The sequence below is a fragment of the Halyomorpha halys genome, unplaced genomic scaffold (genome assembly GCF_000696795.3).
Source record: "Halyomorpha halys isolate HHAL.00 unplaced genomic scaffold, Hhal_1.1 Scaffold132.1, whole genome shotgun sequence".
Taxonomy (NCBI): Eukaryota; Metazoa; Arthropoda; class Insecta; order Hemiptera; family Pentatomidae; genus Halyomorpha; species Halyomorpha halys.
In genome coordinates, this window is record NW_027109437.1 from 704,570 (window position 1) to 719,637 (window position 15,068).

At 31.9% G+C, this 15,068-nt stretch overlaps 1 protein-coding gene across 1 annotated transcript in view; it reads right to left on the reverse strand.

The window, feature by feature from the left end:
- Positions 1–15,068, reverse strand: part of LOC106678270 (zwei Ig domain protein zig-8) — a gene marked incomplete at its 5' end in the record, with an annotated part of 249,351 nt that overhangs the window by 233,331 nt on the left and 952 nt on the right.

The window sequence follows — 15,068 nt, forward strand, 5'->3', positions numbered from 1 at the left end:
AGAAATATATAAATAAAATAAAATATTATCACGATTTGTATAAATAAAAATGTGAATCTATATCAAAAATTGTATGTACAAGACAAAGAAAATTATATTTAAGAAACAATAAAATAAATACACATTCGCACCAATATAAAATATTTACATTCAGCACGGAAACTCCAAGCCAAGCTTTGTGACCCCGTGTGGAAGGCAAAGCGGGGCTCCTAGAGATCCTAGCGCTTCTCTCCCAACCACGTCACTGGTATTGAGGGCTGATAGAGACTGAGTGAGAGCGTTTGAGCTTTCTACACTCATGACTTGAGTGAAGAACTTGAAAATTGCTATTCACAAAAGGTCTCGGGTCCAATGCCGTTTCAACTAGGGTTTAAATAAAAACCGACACTTTAGAAAACCGGTTTTCGAATAGTAATTTTTCCAGAAAACCGGTTTTAACGAATATTCTGTAATTCGAACCAAAAATTTTAACAGAAAAGTTTTTGACTGAAATTATTTACTGTTCAATTTTATTGATAGTAATTTTTTTTTTATGCAATTTAGTAGAACAAAGAGATAATAGTTGACCAGGATTGTTGTTTATGCATAATTTTCACATATAAGGATGTAAATATTTTTATAATAGTGAAACGAGTTATTCAGCAAAGGGTTCCAATAAATAAAAACAATATATTTTCATATTTTTATAATAACCATATTTTTTTTTTTAAAAACAATGTTATTAGATACAGATGGATACTTATTAAAAACAATTAGAAAATATATAACTGTGTATTATATAATGTAAATTATAATCAAAGCCGAAAGACAAGAGTAAATAAAGTTTATGCATACACACTTATTAAAATCAATTTTAGTTTTAAAGACAATTAAGCAAAGGACCGAGTATTTTCTATTCCGGGAAATTTTAATACAACTTTGAATATTCTATTTATTTTTTTGTTTAATGAAATATGATTTCAGAAAACAGAGGACGTCTATCGATTTTCTATTTAACCGTGTCCTTAGTTTATTCACAAAATTACACGAAATAGAAAATACCCTCTCACTTGCAACCGAAGTGTTATTCATACATTGAAAACCGATATTTTCTACTAAAAAACCGGTTTTCGAATTTCATAATTTTCTCAATAAAACCGACAAACCCTAGTTTCAACCTTCAGTGGTCAATCAACTGACACTTCCTACTAACATTGTTTCGCTAATTCGTACTGTCGATTGGTTCTCTGCAGACATGTGCTGTATTCCAGTGTTGGTACAAAAGATTATGTGGTGCAAACCAGGTTCGGAATACAAAGGGGTTAATAATCCCATTAGTAGTAAAAAGTAATAAAGTTTGATGAGAAAGATAGATAGGAGTAGTTGTAATTACTTTGGGAGCAGGCCTTCATTACCGAGAGGTATTTCGGTTTGGTTTTGAGCATTAGCAGTAATGAAGGATCGAGGCGTGATTAGGTCGTCTAATCAGCTGATTTCATTATCTCCTTGTTCGCCCTACTTCCCGCCGGCGGGAAAAACATTTAATTAGCCGGCAAAGGCTCAGCGCTTACAAAATTAGCTTACGTCACTAGTGATATGAAAAAAAAAGAAGAAGATCGAATCCACTCTAATTATTCCGAGAAAAAGGTTCGAAATTAAAATGAACACGCAAATGGTAAATATTATTCAACTAAGTGGAACTGAATGCAAAATTAAGTAGATTCAAATTGAGCAAAAGCATTTAAAAAAAATATATATATATATTCAGAATTTGTTATGCCTATATAATTAGTAGGAGCTCATTTGAATATGCTTTGCAAGTTAAACTCAATAAACATTGAGGATTTGAATATTATAACAATTGTTTATAGATCGATTAATATTTAAATGATAATTTTGATCAGGTATCGATGCGATCGATTTTCCGGGGTAGAGCGGAATCCCACCTGTTACTCTTAATAATATTCCTCTACCCAGATCCGAACCATGCAATACCTTGGATTCATCTTAGACAAAAGATTCGCCTGGAACCAACATACTAGACTTAAAAGACAAGAACTCAACAGACGATTCAGCCAACTATACCGACTGCTCAGCCGGACCTCTCATCTCTCACTAGAAAACTTCTAATTTATAAGACTATACTCAGACCTATCTGGACCAACGGACTTGAACTTTAGGAACAGCTAAACCGTCGAACATCAAACGTAACCAATCCTTTCAATCCAAAATACTTAGATCCATAGTTAATGCACCCTATTACGTTTCCAGCAGAACACTACACCATGACCTATATATCCCTTTTGACCTTGATCTCATCCCAACCAAATTCTCAAAATTCCATATAAACCTTTCCAACCATCATAATCCTTTGGTTCAAACCTTATCTAGTTCCACCCATCCCAATAGCCCACCTAGAAGGTTGAAAGGGCTGTGGTCATTCATTGTAAAATAAAAATGGACAATTGGACAGAACTCCGGCAATGGTGAGATTCTCCACTCAAGTTGAGAGTTTGCGGCTTTAGCGCACTTGCTCAGCCTCCACTGGCTTAATGTTTGGAAACAGTCACCATTTTTTATCATTCCTACCCATACTTGGCATACTCATCAATTTTTTCTATTAATTATACATATTTTTCATTAAAGTAATAAAAAAAAATGGAGTGGAATAACTGCCTTTTTTCTCCTCATGAGATCTTGTACTATAAAGAAAGGATGATCTACTCCGATACGTTGGAAATGGCGACTGTTACATTTTCTAGTGTTGTTGATAGTTTTCGAGATACAGAGCTCCGAAGAAAAATTATTTTTTTTTTATTGTTTGGAAACAGTCGCCATTTTTTATCGTTCCTACCCATACTTGGCATACTCATCAATTTTTTCTATTAATTATACATATTTTTCATTAAAATAATAAAAAAAATGGAGTGGAATAACTGCCTTTTTTCTCCTCATGAGATCTTGTACTATAAAGAAAGGATGATCTACTCCGATACGTCGGAAATGGCGACTGTTACATTTTCTAGTGTTGTTGATAGTTTTCGAGATACAGAGCTCCGAAGAAATTTTTTTTTTTTTTTAATGTTTGGAAACAGTCGCCATGTTTTATCGTTCCTACCCATACTTGGCATACTCATCAATTTTTTCTATTAATTATCCATAGTTTTCATTAAGGTAATACAAAAATGGAGTGAAATAACTGCCTTTTTTCTCCTCATGAGCTCTTGTACTATAAAGAAAGGATGATCTACTCCGAAACGTCGGAGGTAGATATTTGTATTTATTCCACGTCAATACTGGCTTAGTAATGTATTCAATAGGCATATTGTAGTTTAATTATCCAGCACAATGATACTCATTCGACGTAGTTAACTGTATCATATTAATCACAATTAATAGTCATGATGTATTAACATAAAAATGGCCACATTGCACGAACACAGACGGGGTCTGGTTGTGGATTATAACGATCACAATTAACAATCAAAATGCATTTAAACGGCCATAACTAAACTAACACGCAGACAGGGCTGGTGAGTTATAATGGTGACTAATTAAGAACTGATTTAAAAAACGTAGATCGTCGGTCCGTTGCTAGGCGACAACCCTTAGCAACTCTTTCTCTTACTCTTACATATTATAACATAAAATACAAATGTTTCTTCTAAAATAAAATAAACTTATAAAAAAAAAAAAATGCAAATAAAAATAATTGTAATTAGATTCAACTATTTACAAATTAATTATTAAACTTGGCGTTGACAGAATTGATAGGTGTAACTTGATATTATCAGAGCATATCGCCAGCCTTAATATCGTTCAGTTTTTTCATTTATAGTTTACCTTATCATGTTTCCTCTTTTTAAATTATTTTACGTTTGACCTAACAGTAAATAAAAAATAAAATAAAGTAATTAGAAACATTTTCTTCGTAAATTAAGTTGGAGAAGACTAAGGAAGGGTTGGACGACGCATCTTCTCGGCTAATAGTTGTAGTACAAGAGGCGGGAAGAAAACAAGGCAGTTAACTCACCCCAATTTTTGATTACTTTAATGAAAACTATGTATAATTAATAGTCAAAATTGATGAGTCTGCCAAGTATAGGTAGGGGGAATAAAAAATGGCGGCTGTTTCAAAACGTTAAAAAAACATTAATTTTTCATTCGGAGCTCAAACCCACTTGTTTCTAGCCTAGCTTCTCCTTCAATACCTGATAATCTCCCTAGGCGTCTGAAAAGAAAATGGCCCTTTGATCTTCTTCTCTAGTAACGCTATTGGTTACCAGTTGTACAGTATTTTATACACCTAATATTAGTTATTTACAAAATGTAAAATTACAACACAAAGAGCTTTGTTAAATAATTAACGTTTCTAAAGGGAGTATGAAGGATAGATTAAAATAGATGTCACACCCCTACTGGAGTTCATGGAGTAGTACCTAATGGAAAACTGGAACAAAGCTTTGTTCTCGCTGTTATTGGATAAAACTGACTGTTTTCTATCAAAATTAGGCAATTAATTAACATAGATGGTGATAGAACTGAAATGATTACTTCTGGCGCCATCCAGTTGTTTTGCCATTTACAGTTCGCAATTAACATTAAACAAGGTTTGATTGGATCTCAATGTGTTTATTTAGTCTATAAATAGGGTATCTGCTCTTGTATATTCCATTAAATCAGTAATAAATTAAATTTTCATGTAAAGTCATCAGCGAGGATTGTATTATAAATATACGTGTTTCCTTTAACTATATATCCTGTAATAACGTTCTATTTACTGTACCTATTTATATATCATGTAATAAAGAGGTATATTGCAATTAAGGAAATTCAACGATTTTTTAAAATTTTTATTGTGCGTATTTTACGAAACTGAAATTATCTCAATAAAAATGGGTTTATCTGGGATAATACATAATTTTTTTCTCGCTAAAATCGGATGACAGAAAAGAAGAGGGGAGGGCGAGTCAGATAAATGATATTAGCTTACATTATTTTTTCGTAAATGTCGTAATCTGTTTGATGTTTCTCATAAATGTTATAGAAACTAAAACATTTATTTATTTATTTATTTTAATTTGTTGTAAAAAAAACCTAAATAGTATATAACCTATTCTATATTTTTCTTGTTCAACGTTTTGGAACAATTATCCCACCCATACTCATGCACCTTTAAGATCCCAAAGTTAAGTTATTCTTAGCAACATTTTTTATCTATGTTATATGTGTTTATTTAAAATTCTTGTAATCATTTTTATCACATATTTGTTATATTTTCAATTTCCATATCTTTCTGGGTCTCTACGGTCTGTCGCGCCTATGGAAAAAAAAAAACATACGGAGGACACTTTATATGAAGTTACAATGACTGCTATCTAGTTACAAAATAAAAGACTACAAAATCGCTAACCAAAGCTGCTTTGGAGGAATAATCCCTTACTGTTGAACCTGAAGACTTTCCAGGAAACCCGAGTCTATCCTCACTCAGTCACAAGCCATAGAAGATGTCAGGCTAGAAGCAGGGAGCTGAACGTGGCACTGGAATCACAGACCAGATGACCATACGAGTTCCATCAAGCAAGAGCGTTACATCTATTATTTGTTCAACATGGTGACCCATCATTATCACCGGATAACCCGGCTGACAATCTCATCTCATCAATATTTCCCACTATCTAAATTTATTTAACTAGACTAACATTTTTTATTACTTTTGTCTTACCCCACTCTCAACAATTAATTTCAATTCATTCCTCAATATATACTTTTTCATTTTTCTTTTATTACCTTCAATCAAACCACTATATCAAACGGACAACTTTAGGTTGATGCAGATATTACTCCCCTATAAACCAGATGGGGGCTGTCTGGTCAAAAGACTAATCAACCGTTTAGTGCAAGAGACTAAGAGAAAAAAAGGTAGTTATTCCAACCTAATTTTTGATTACTTAATTGAAAACTATGTACAATTACTAGTCAAAATTCATGAGTATGCCAAGTGTAGGTAAGAGGAATTAAACATGCCTGCAGTTTCAAAACGTTAAAAATAATATTTTTTTTTATTTGGAGCTCTATATCTTAAAAACTACCAACAGCAATAGAAAATCCACGAGAGCCTTATTTAAAGTAGAGTAAATTTGCTAAAATGCAAGCCCTAATAGAGCTATTTACGTTCAATCGTTCTGGAGATATAGCTTTTTAAAAAGCAACATATCATAAAAATGTACAGAACGTACTGAATGATAAGAAGTTAGTGAATTTATTTTCAAAAATCTATATCTCAAAAACCATTTTATGTACAGATGTATATTAGCATTCAAATTAAAGCTAGTTTAATGAGCTATAAAGTAGTTTATTACCTTCATCTTTGCAGGAGTTGTAGTTTTCATGATATCTGCTAAAATAAAATGATTTATAGTTGTTCGGGCTAATTTTCATTTGCCAAATTTATATTCATATGCGAATATCATAAAATCTACTACCCGTACGAAAATGTGTCATAAACTACTTTATAGTAAATTAAATTTCCTTTATTTTGAGTGCTGGCAGATATATATGTGCGTTATGTTCCTAGAGATATATATGTTCAAACATTCTATATGAACAACTAGTAAATAACATTTTGTAAATGTATTTTGTCAAATATCATAAAAACTACTACGCTTACAAAGATAAACGTTATAAACTATTTTATAGTAAATTTAACTAGGTTTAATTAGATTGCAAGTAGACATCTGTACGTCCTATGGTTTTTGAAATATTTTTTTTCATAAAACAAACTTATTGTCCGAACAACTATAAATCAATTTATTTTAACAAATATCATGAAAACTGCAACTCCTACGAAGATAAACATCATAAACTACTTTATAGCTCATTAAACTAGCTTTAATTTAAGTGCTAATGGACATCTATACGTCCAATAGTTCCTGAGATATAGGTTTCTCAAAATAAATGAACTAACTACTGATATTTCAGTACATTTTTATGAAACTATTAGACGTAAATAGCTCTAGTAGGGCTAATATTTCAGCAAATTTACTCTTCTTTAAATGATGTCCTTTCAGATTTTCTTGTGTTGTTGGTAGTTTTTAAGATATAGAGCTCCGAATGAAAAGTTAATATTTTTTAACGTTTTGAAACAGCCACCATTTTTTATTCCCCCTACCTATACTTGGCAGACTGATCAATTTTAACTATTAATTATACATAGTTTTCATTAATGTAATAAAAAATTGGGGTGAGATAACTGCCTTTTTTTTCTTCCCTGTTCTTGTACTATTTATTGATAAATAACAACAAGTAAAATATTGAACAACAAAAATAATATCACTGTTACCAAGGCCAATATCGTGCTAGAGTATAATGATGGGATGGGTGTTGTAGATCACCAAGATAGCTACTCATCTTCTTTTTCACTCGCGAGAAAATACATAAAAAAATATTTCTTTTCCTAACCGATATTGCATTTTTTAATGCTTATGTTTAATTTCGAAGACATTGAATATAAGACGTTATATTGTAGAGCACGGCTACAGAAAATTAAACCTTAGCCCAAGTACCAGAATAGTGAATTAATAAATCCACTGGCTATAATACGATAAACTGCATCAACCAATTACCTATCGCCCAATATACCAATTTATTTGATTCCTATCAGTCTTAGGCTATTAGGTTTATATTACGGTACGTTTAAGTCCGTTAGTATCCATGTTGCTATTCTCTTGGTCAGAGAGTACTATTATTCCAAGGATCAGGAAACACTCGGAACCCAGCAAACCCACAACGGCTTGCGGTCGGCGCAGGAGACTCGGGAGTAATTTGGACTATGGACGACAGGATGTCTGTTATTTCCCAAAGGATCGAGTATCCTGCTTAATTACCAGAAGGTGAGGGGCCCCTTAGCCGCGAGCGAATGAAATTCGTGATCAGAAGGACAAGGAGGATGGAATTATGTTGGACTATTCACAGCCCGCTCATTGTACATTCAGCTCGCGATCTGCTTTGTGCCGCTTATTGAAAATGGCATCATCTCGCTGCGGGGCGATAGGGTACAGCGGGCAAAGGATAATGCAATCCGCAGGATCTACACATTAATTGCATTAAAATTTAAGAACAACAGGAAATTATCCTTATTTTGAAAGGAAAGCATTAAGGAGGAAAAATTACTGCTGGTATCTTATTGGAAAATAAAAAAAATAAAAATTAAAAGTATTATAAATAACTAAACAATCGGCGATTCACCTAAGCGGAAAAAAAATATGATTACATCTTACCTTAACAGTTTAGAGAAAACAAATCAAACGGAAAATACAGTCAGTCAGAATGGTAGTAATACGGACGTTCGATTGTTCGTGCAAGGGTAATATTATTATTATTAATATTAACCCAGGAAATTATTATTCTCTCTTTTATTTTAATATTCTCCTGATTTGAAAAAAATACGTGTGGTTTAACAAGGTTCTTAACTTTCAATCGATATTATTTTATTTCAAATATGGACTAATAAGAATAGTTCTTAAATTAAATCGTAATGTTTGCACAAGCTTGTACGAGCCTGTTCATGCTTGCACGAGGTTGTTTGTTCTTGCAAGTGCTTGATAATGCTTTCACATGCTTGTGAGTGCTTTGCGAATGCTTGGACAAGCTTGTGAGTGCTTGCGAATGCTTCCTAGTTAGCATCGGAAATATAGTGCATTAAGCCGAAAATATTATTTTGGACTCCCTGGGAATCATACATCATCACCTGCATGGTAATTAGCTCTGAGGACATCTGATATTATTCAACTGTTTTTTTTTTATTTTATGTTTGGATTTTTAACTTTTTTCATTTTTTCCCTACTTAAATATGTTTTAACAAAATTATTCATTTCTTATAACTTATTTATTCGATTTAAAAAAAAAATAGTTTTTTTAACTCATTTATTTATTTTTTTAAAATTGATATACTGATTTGAAAAAAATACGTGTGGTTTAACAAGGTTTTTAACTTTCAATCGATATTATTTTATTTCAAATATGGACTAATAAGAATAGTTCTTAAATTAAATCGTAATGTTTGCACAAGCTTCTAAGAGCCTGTTCATGCTTGCACGAGGTTGTTTGTTCTTGTAAGTGCTTGATAATGCTTTAACATGCTTTGCGAATGCTTGGACAAGCTTCTGAGTGCTTGCGAATGCTTCCTAGTAAGGGCTTATGGGTGCTTGCACAATACTTACACAAATTTACGTGTGCTTTTGAGTAGTTGGGAATGCTTGAGAAAGCTTGTAGGGCTTGCGAGCACTTGGGAACGCTTGCAGGGGCTTGTAAATGATTTTACAAGATTGCGAGTAAAATGTAAAATCCCTAAAATATGTAATATTAATTTCGTACGACTAAGGAAACATACAGACCATGTATATTATATTTGCTGAGAAAGAGGAAGGGGTGATTTGAGGCCAAGTTGTAATAATATTAAACAATATTATGTGTGTGTTTTTGAACTTAATAGCTAATTAGTTCTTTATAACCTTGATCGTAATTTAAATAATAATAATGGGTTCCATTTAATATGGGATTTTTTATTTTCAAAAAGTTAAAATACCAAACACTTATGCCGCTACTAAGGTCGGTCTTTTTTTTTTTTTTTTGTTTTGTTTATTTCCATTTTTGATTTTCGACAGCTACAACTGAATGAATAAACAACCTTTTTTTGTATTTTCAATAAAAAAAAACTTAGAAGCAGCTAATTCAATGTTTCAAACAAAATGTATCTCATGAAAAGGTGCTTCCCTAGTTTATAAATAAGTTTTTTGTGAGAGGCCTCTGGTTTGAATCTTGCGGAACAATACCAAATAGAACAAGGAGCTTCTTAGAAGACCTAGGTGTTAGCATCTGAAATATAGCGATTTAAGGCGAAAATATTATTTTGGACTGTCTGGGGATCATACATCATCACCTGCAAGGTAATTAGCTCTGAGGACATCTAATATTATTCAACTGTTTTTATATTTATTTTATGTTTGGATTTTCAACTTTTTTCTTTTTTGCCTATTTAAATGTGTTTTAACAAAATTATTCATTTCTTATAACTTATTCATACGATTTAAAAAAAAAATAGTTTTTTTAACTCATTTATTTATTTTTTTAAATTGATATACTGTTATGTTTTTTTAATTTTTTATTTATTTCTATTTATTGATAATTTATTTTTATTTGCATTGCAATTTTGAAACGGATTGAACGTGCGTTGCGGACCACTGGAGAGGTAAGGTATGAGTGAATGGAATAGAGAGAATAGCATAGAGTAGTGAACAAAAAAATAGAAATAATAAATAAGGAAAATGTTATATAATCTTGTGCGTAATAAGTAAAATAAAATAGATAAAAAAAAATAATAATTTAAAATATATTGTATTTAGTTCATAGTTTATCATTGTTTGAATATAGAAAAAGTTTAAACAATTTTTTTTTGTATCTTTGTTAATATATTGCAGTTAATATATAATTAATTATGGATTAATAAATATACTCAGTGTTTTAGCAACCCGATGAATTTGGGCAGCATTGCCAATAAAGTATTTCTCTCACAGTAATCATAGTTAATATCATGTTTTTTACAAATATTTAAAAATGTAATAAATAAATAAAAAGGATGTTTCAGGAAATATTTCAATTTATGGAACATGAGCGGGAGAAAGGATTCAATCTTAGGAAGGCAACACCTGCCAGTATTGAACTACGTCAATGCAGTGAGCTCTTGAGTTACATCCAACCTGTCGGGCCTGTCCGACCCATCTAGCCTAAGTATTACAGAAACAGCTTTTATATTATATTTAGATATTTTATTATTATTCTCTGCCTCACTAAGGACTTACAAGCTTAAAGTATGTATAATAAAAAAATAATTTCCCTACCACCCCGGAATGCGTATATTTCATAAAATAAATCGTATTATTCTTTCTCTTTGAAATTCGTAACTTAGGGTTTCTCGATTTATTATTTCATCGATTCATTCGTTCTTGAACAGAATCTGTAATGCTACTACTAGGGTTTATACAAAAACCGACATTTTAGGAAACCGGTTTTCGAATAGTAATATTTCCAGAAAACCGGTTTCGAATTTTTACAAAAAAATAAAAATAAATAAAAAAAATATATTTTCATATTTTTATAATAACCATATTATTTTTTTTTAAAAACAATGTTATTAGATACAGATGGATACTTATTAAAAACAATTAGAAAATATATAACTGTGTATTCTATAATGTAAATTATAATGAAAGCAGAAAGACCAGAGTAAATAAAGTTTATGCATACACACTTATTAAAATAAATTTTAGTTTTTAAAGACAATTAAGCAAAGGACCGAGTATTTTCAATTCCGGGCAATTTTGATACAAATATTCTATTTATTTTTTTTGTTTAATGAAATATGATTTCAGAAAACAGAGGACGTCTATCTATTTGCTATTTAGCCGTGTCCTTAGTTTATTCACTTATTCATACATTGAAAACCGATATTTTCTATTAAAAAACTGGTTTTCGAATTTCATAATTTTCTAAAAAAAAAAAACAGTTTTTAAAAACCGACAAACCCTAGCTACTACCTATGGAGGGTCGAGGATACAAGACCAACAGTTGTAACGCCGTTTTCCAATTTCAGGCGCTTTTTAAATATTGATCGATTAACTAGCATAATAATAATTTATTTATTTGTTTATGGGGCAACCCCCGTACAAATAGAGTTAGCCTGTGACATATATATAATAGCTAATCAATTGTAGTACTTTTACAAAAATTATGAGCTAAAGATCGTTTATATAAACTAATAACAAACAATATACCAAGCTGGGCTATCCACATTCGTTAGAATAAAATAGTAAAAAAAAAAGTCACTTCATATTTAATAACAAGTCTGTTCTATAAACTTCGTCAATTCCTACCCACAACATATTTCCTTATAATCCGCTCCTTCCTCACTGATAGAACCTTTAAAGTAAATCATAACCTAGCCTACTCATCTTTCTTTTCTCAGTCCGTCGGTGTTCCTCAAGGTAGTATCTTAGGTCCCATTCTTTATACGGTTTATACAGCTGACATCCCAACCCACCCTAACACAGGCCTAACAACATACGCTGATGACACATGTATACTTTCTGTAAACACAACGACACAACTAATGCATCACAAACACTACAGGCACACATAACAGGTATTGAAGAATGGTGTAAAAACTGGAGAATCAGAATAAATCCTTACAAATCCCACCAGATAACCTTTACTCTCCGTCGTAAACCTCTGCTCTCCTGTCCTACAGTATCCTTTCTAAATACACCACTAATGCCTGTTGAACAGATTCGATACTTAGGATCCATCTTGACAAGAGACTTACTTGGAATCCACACACAAGACTGGAACGACAAGAAACTGCTCGTAAATTCCGATTGCTACAACACTTACTTGACTTCACAACAAAAATTAGTATACAATACAATAATCAGACCAATTTGGACATATGGAATTGAGCTCTGGGGCTCCACCAAACCATCAAGATCTTCCCGCATCCAATCGTTACAATCCAAAATCCTACGTAAAATCCTTGATGATCCTCATTACGTCACAAATAAACTCATTCATAAAGACCTTAACATCCCATTCGTTGCAGATTTGACCCAAAACAGATATGCGTCTTTTTATTCCAAACTCCTTAACCATCCTAACCCATTAATTCTTACTCTTTTATCCTTAACAATCCCTGATAATCCTCCGAGGCGTCTGAAAAGAAGATGGCCACGGGACCTTCTAATTTAAATTAATGTTTGAAGTACCACCAATGGGTGGTTCCTTCCCAAGTTTTTCAAGTGTATATGAAACATACAACGTATTTACCTATTGTATTATTTTGTACAGTTGTAAATTACATTAAATAAATAATTTTTAAAAACAAATTTAATAATATTAAAAAACTATACCTCCTAGAACGATAGGTGTCTAGCTCTAAGCAAAAGTTTTTGGGATACATATATAAAAAACAGTTTAGGTTCCAATCCTGAGGGTACAGACAGAAATTCATTCTTAGCTTCGGCATGTATCGGATTCGGTTCTCATGACACGCAGGGCAATTTGTCAAAAAATGGGAACAATCCTCCAGGGATTTATCGTTTTATCACAAGTTCGACAAAGCTTTTTTGGGTCCCAAACATATTTGTGTGTACCGACATTTAGAGTAATTGCATATTTACCGGATAGTCTTAGTTTGGCAATTATTCTCAAGTGAGTTATAGGGCAACTGATTTTTAGGTAGCTTTGAGAACGGGTTATAGGTCGATTCTCGTAATAACAAGAGATCCTTTATCCTGGACAAATTCCCTGTACCTATCCAAGATCTCCCCCATTCTAATTTTTATACTTGCCGGATCATTAAGTAGTATCGAGTCAAACATTCCAAAGCTCTCCAATATTTTTCTTATCTGCGTTACCCAATTATATCGCAGACTCAAATGGTTGTTACTGTCTAGCTACAGTAGCTTTAAATAACATTGTTTCACGAAGCGAGTACAACTCATGTTAAGTATTTTTATTGGCCAGGACATAGTTTGCTTTAAAACGTGATATCCCACAGGATTGGGTGCCACTTCTAGTCTTACCATAAAGTGCGGGATGTTTCGTTGCAAACACAGTAGTCGCTTGTAGTACCTAGCTTGTATATTTTCTCTATGTGCTTCACGGCCCAAATAGATGCAGCGTAGATGATACAACATCTAGCATAAAATGTCTATACTTTAAATAAATTAATTTGATTCTTGACGCTGTGAGAGAGATGCGCTGGGATCTCAAAGAGCTGTGCTTTACCCCTCACACGTGGGGGATAAAGTGGGTTCAGGGATCCTCAGGTCGATAGTGTAAATATTGTATATAATAGTTTAAATGTGACAAGAGATTATTTTATTTACTTATTTTTTTGAGTACTTAGTTTTCTTTATCCTTATGTTTGTATATATTTAGAGAGAGATTTTATTTATTTTTTAGGTATGTTATTTTCATTTACTTATTTACTTTTATTCTTATGTTATTTTACTTTTATTTTAGTATGATTGTGATCAGTTATAATCTATTGCCCAACAAAGTTGTGGCAGATTGTAATATTTATTATTAAAAAAAAAAATTATTCTAATTAATTAATACTTAAGTAAATAAGCGGTGTATCTCGGATTACACTCTGATTATTAAATTAAAAGCTTACATTGAAATATATTTACAAGGATTTGATATGTTATTCCTCCTCTAGTCTCTGTGCCAATAACTCTTTCAACTAAAAGGAAATTTTCAGGACCTGAAATTAGTTTTTTTCTTCAGTTTTTGAATAAATATAATATTACAAAAAAATCTCAAAAATAAAATTATCAAAAGTTAAAATCGTAAGCATATTTATAATACAACAAACTTACACAGCCTCCTGAATTGAGTTCACAAAACCCACAAACAGTTCAAGAGCAGGAACAAACTAACTGATATAACAGCACACATTAAACCACAAATACCGCACCGGAAAGTGGTCTTAGCGGCTAAACGTAGATTAAAAGCCAGCAACGTATTGAAAAGAACGACTTAGAGAATTTATGACGAAGTCAATGAATCTAATATCATTGAGAAAATTATCTTTAATAAGGTATTTCATGACATAGAAAAAAAACTTAAATGTTAATATTATAGTCAATAAATTCATAAACCCAGTCATACATGTTTTAAATAATATAGATACAGGATTAATTTTTAATTTTAAAAACTATGATTTTTAATTACTTTCTCCATTCGTTCCTTTCTCATTGATAGATTTTTTCAAGTAAACCACAATGGTTCCTATTCATCACTCTATTCTCAGTCCGCTAGTGTTCCTCAAGGTAGTATCCTTGGTCCCATCCTCTACACCGTCTATACAGCTGACATTCCAACCAATCCTAACACTATCCTCACCACGTATGCCGATGACACATGTGTGCTCCCTGTTAATAATAACCCATAAATTGTATCCCAAAATATCCAATCCCATATCACAGCCTTCGAAGATTGGTGTCGTAATTGGAGGATTAAGATAAATTCCA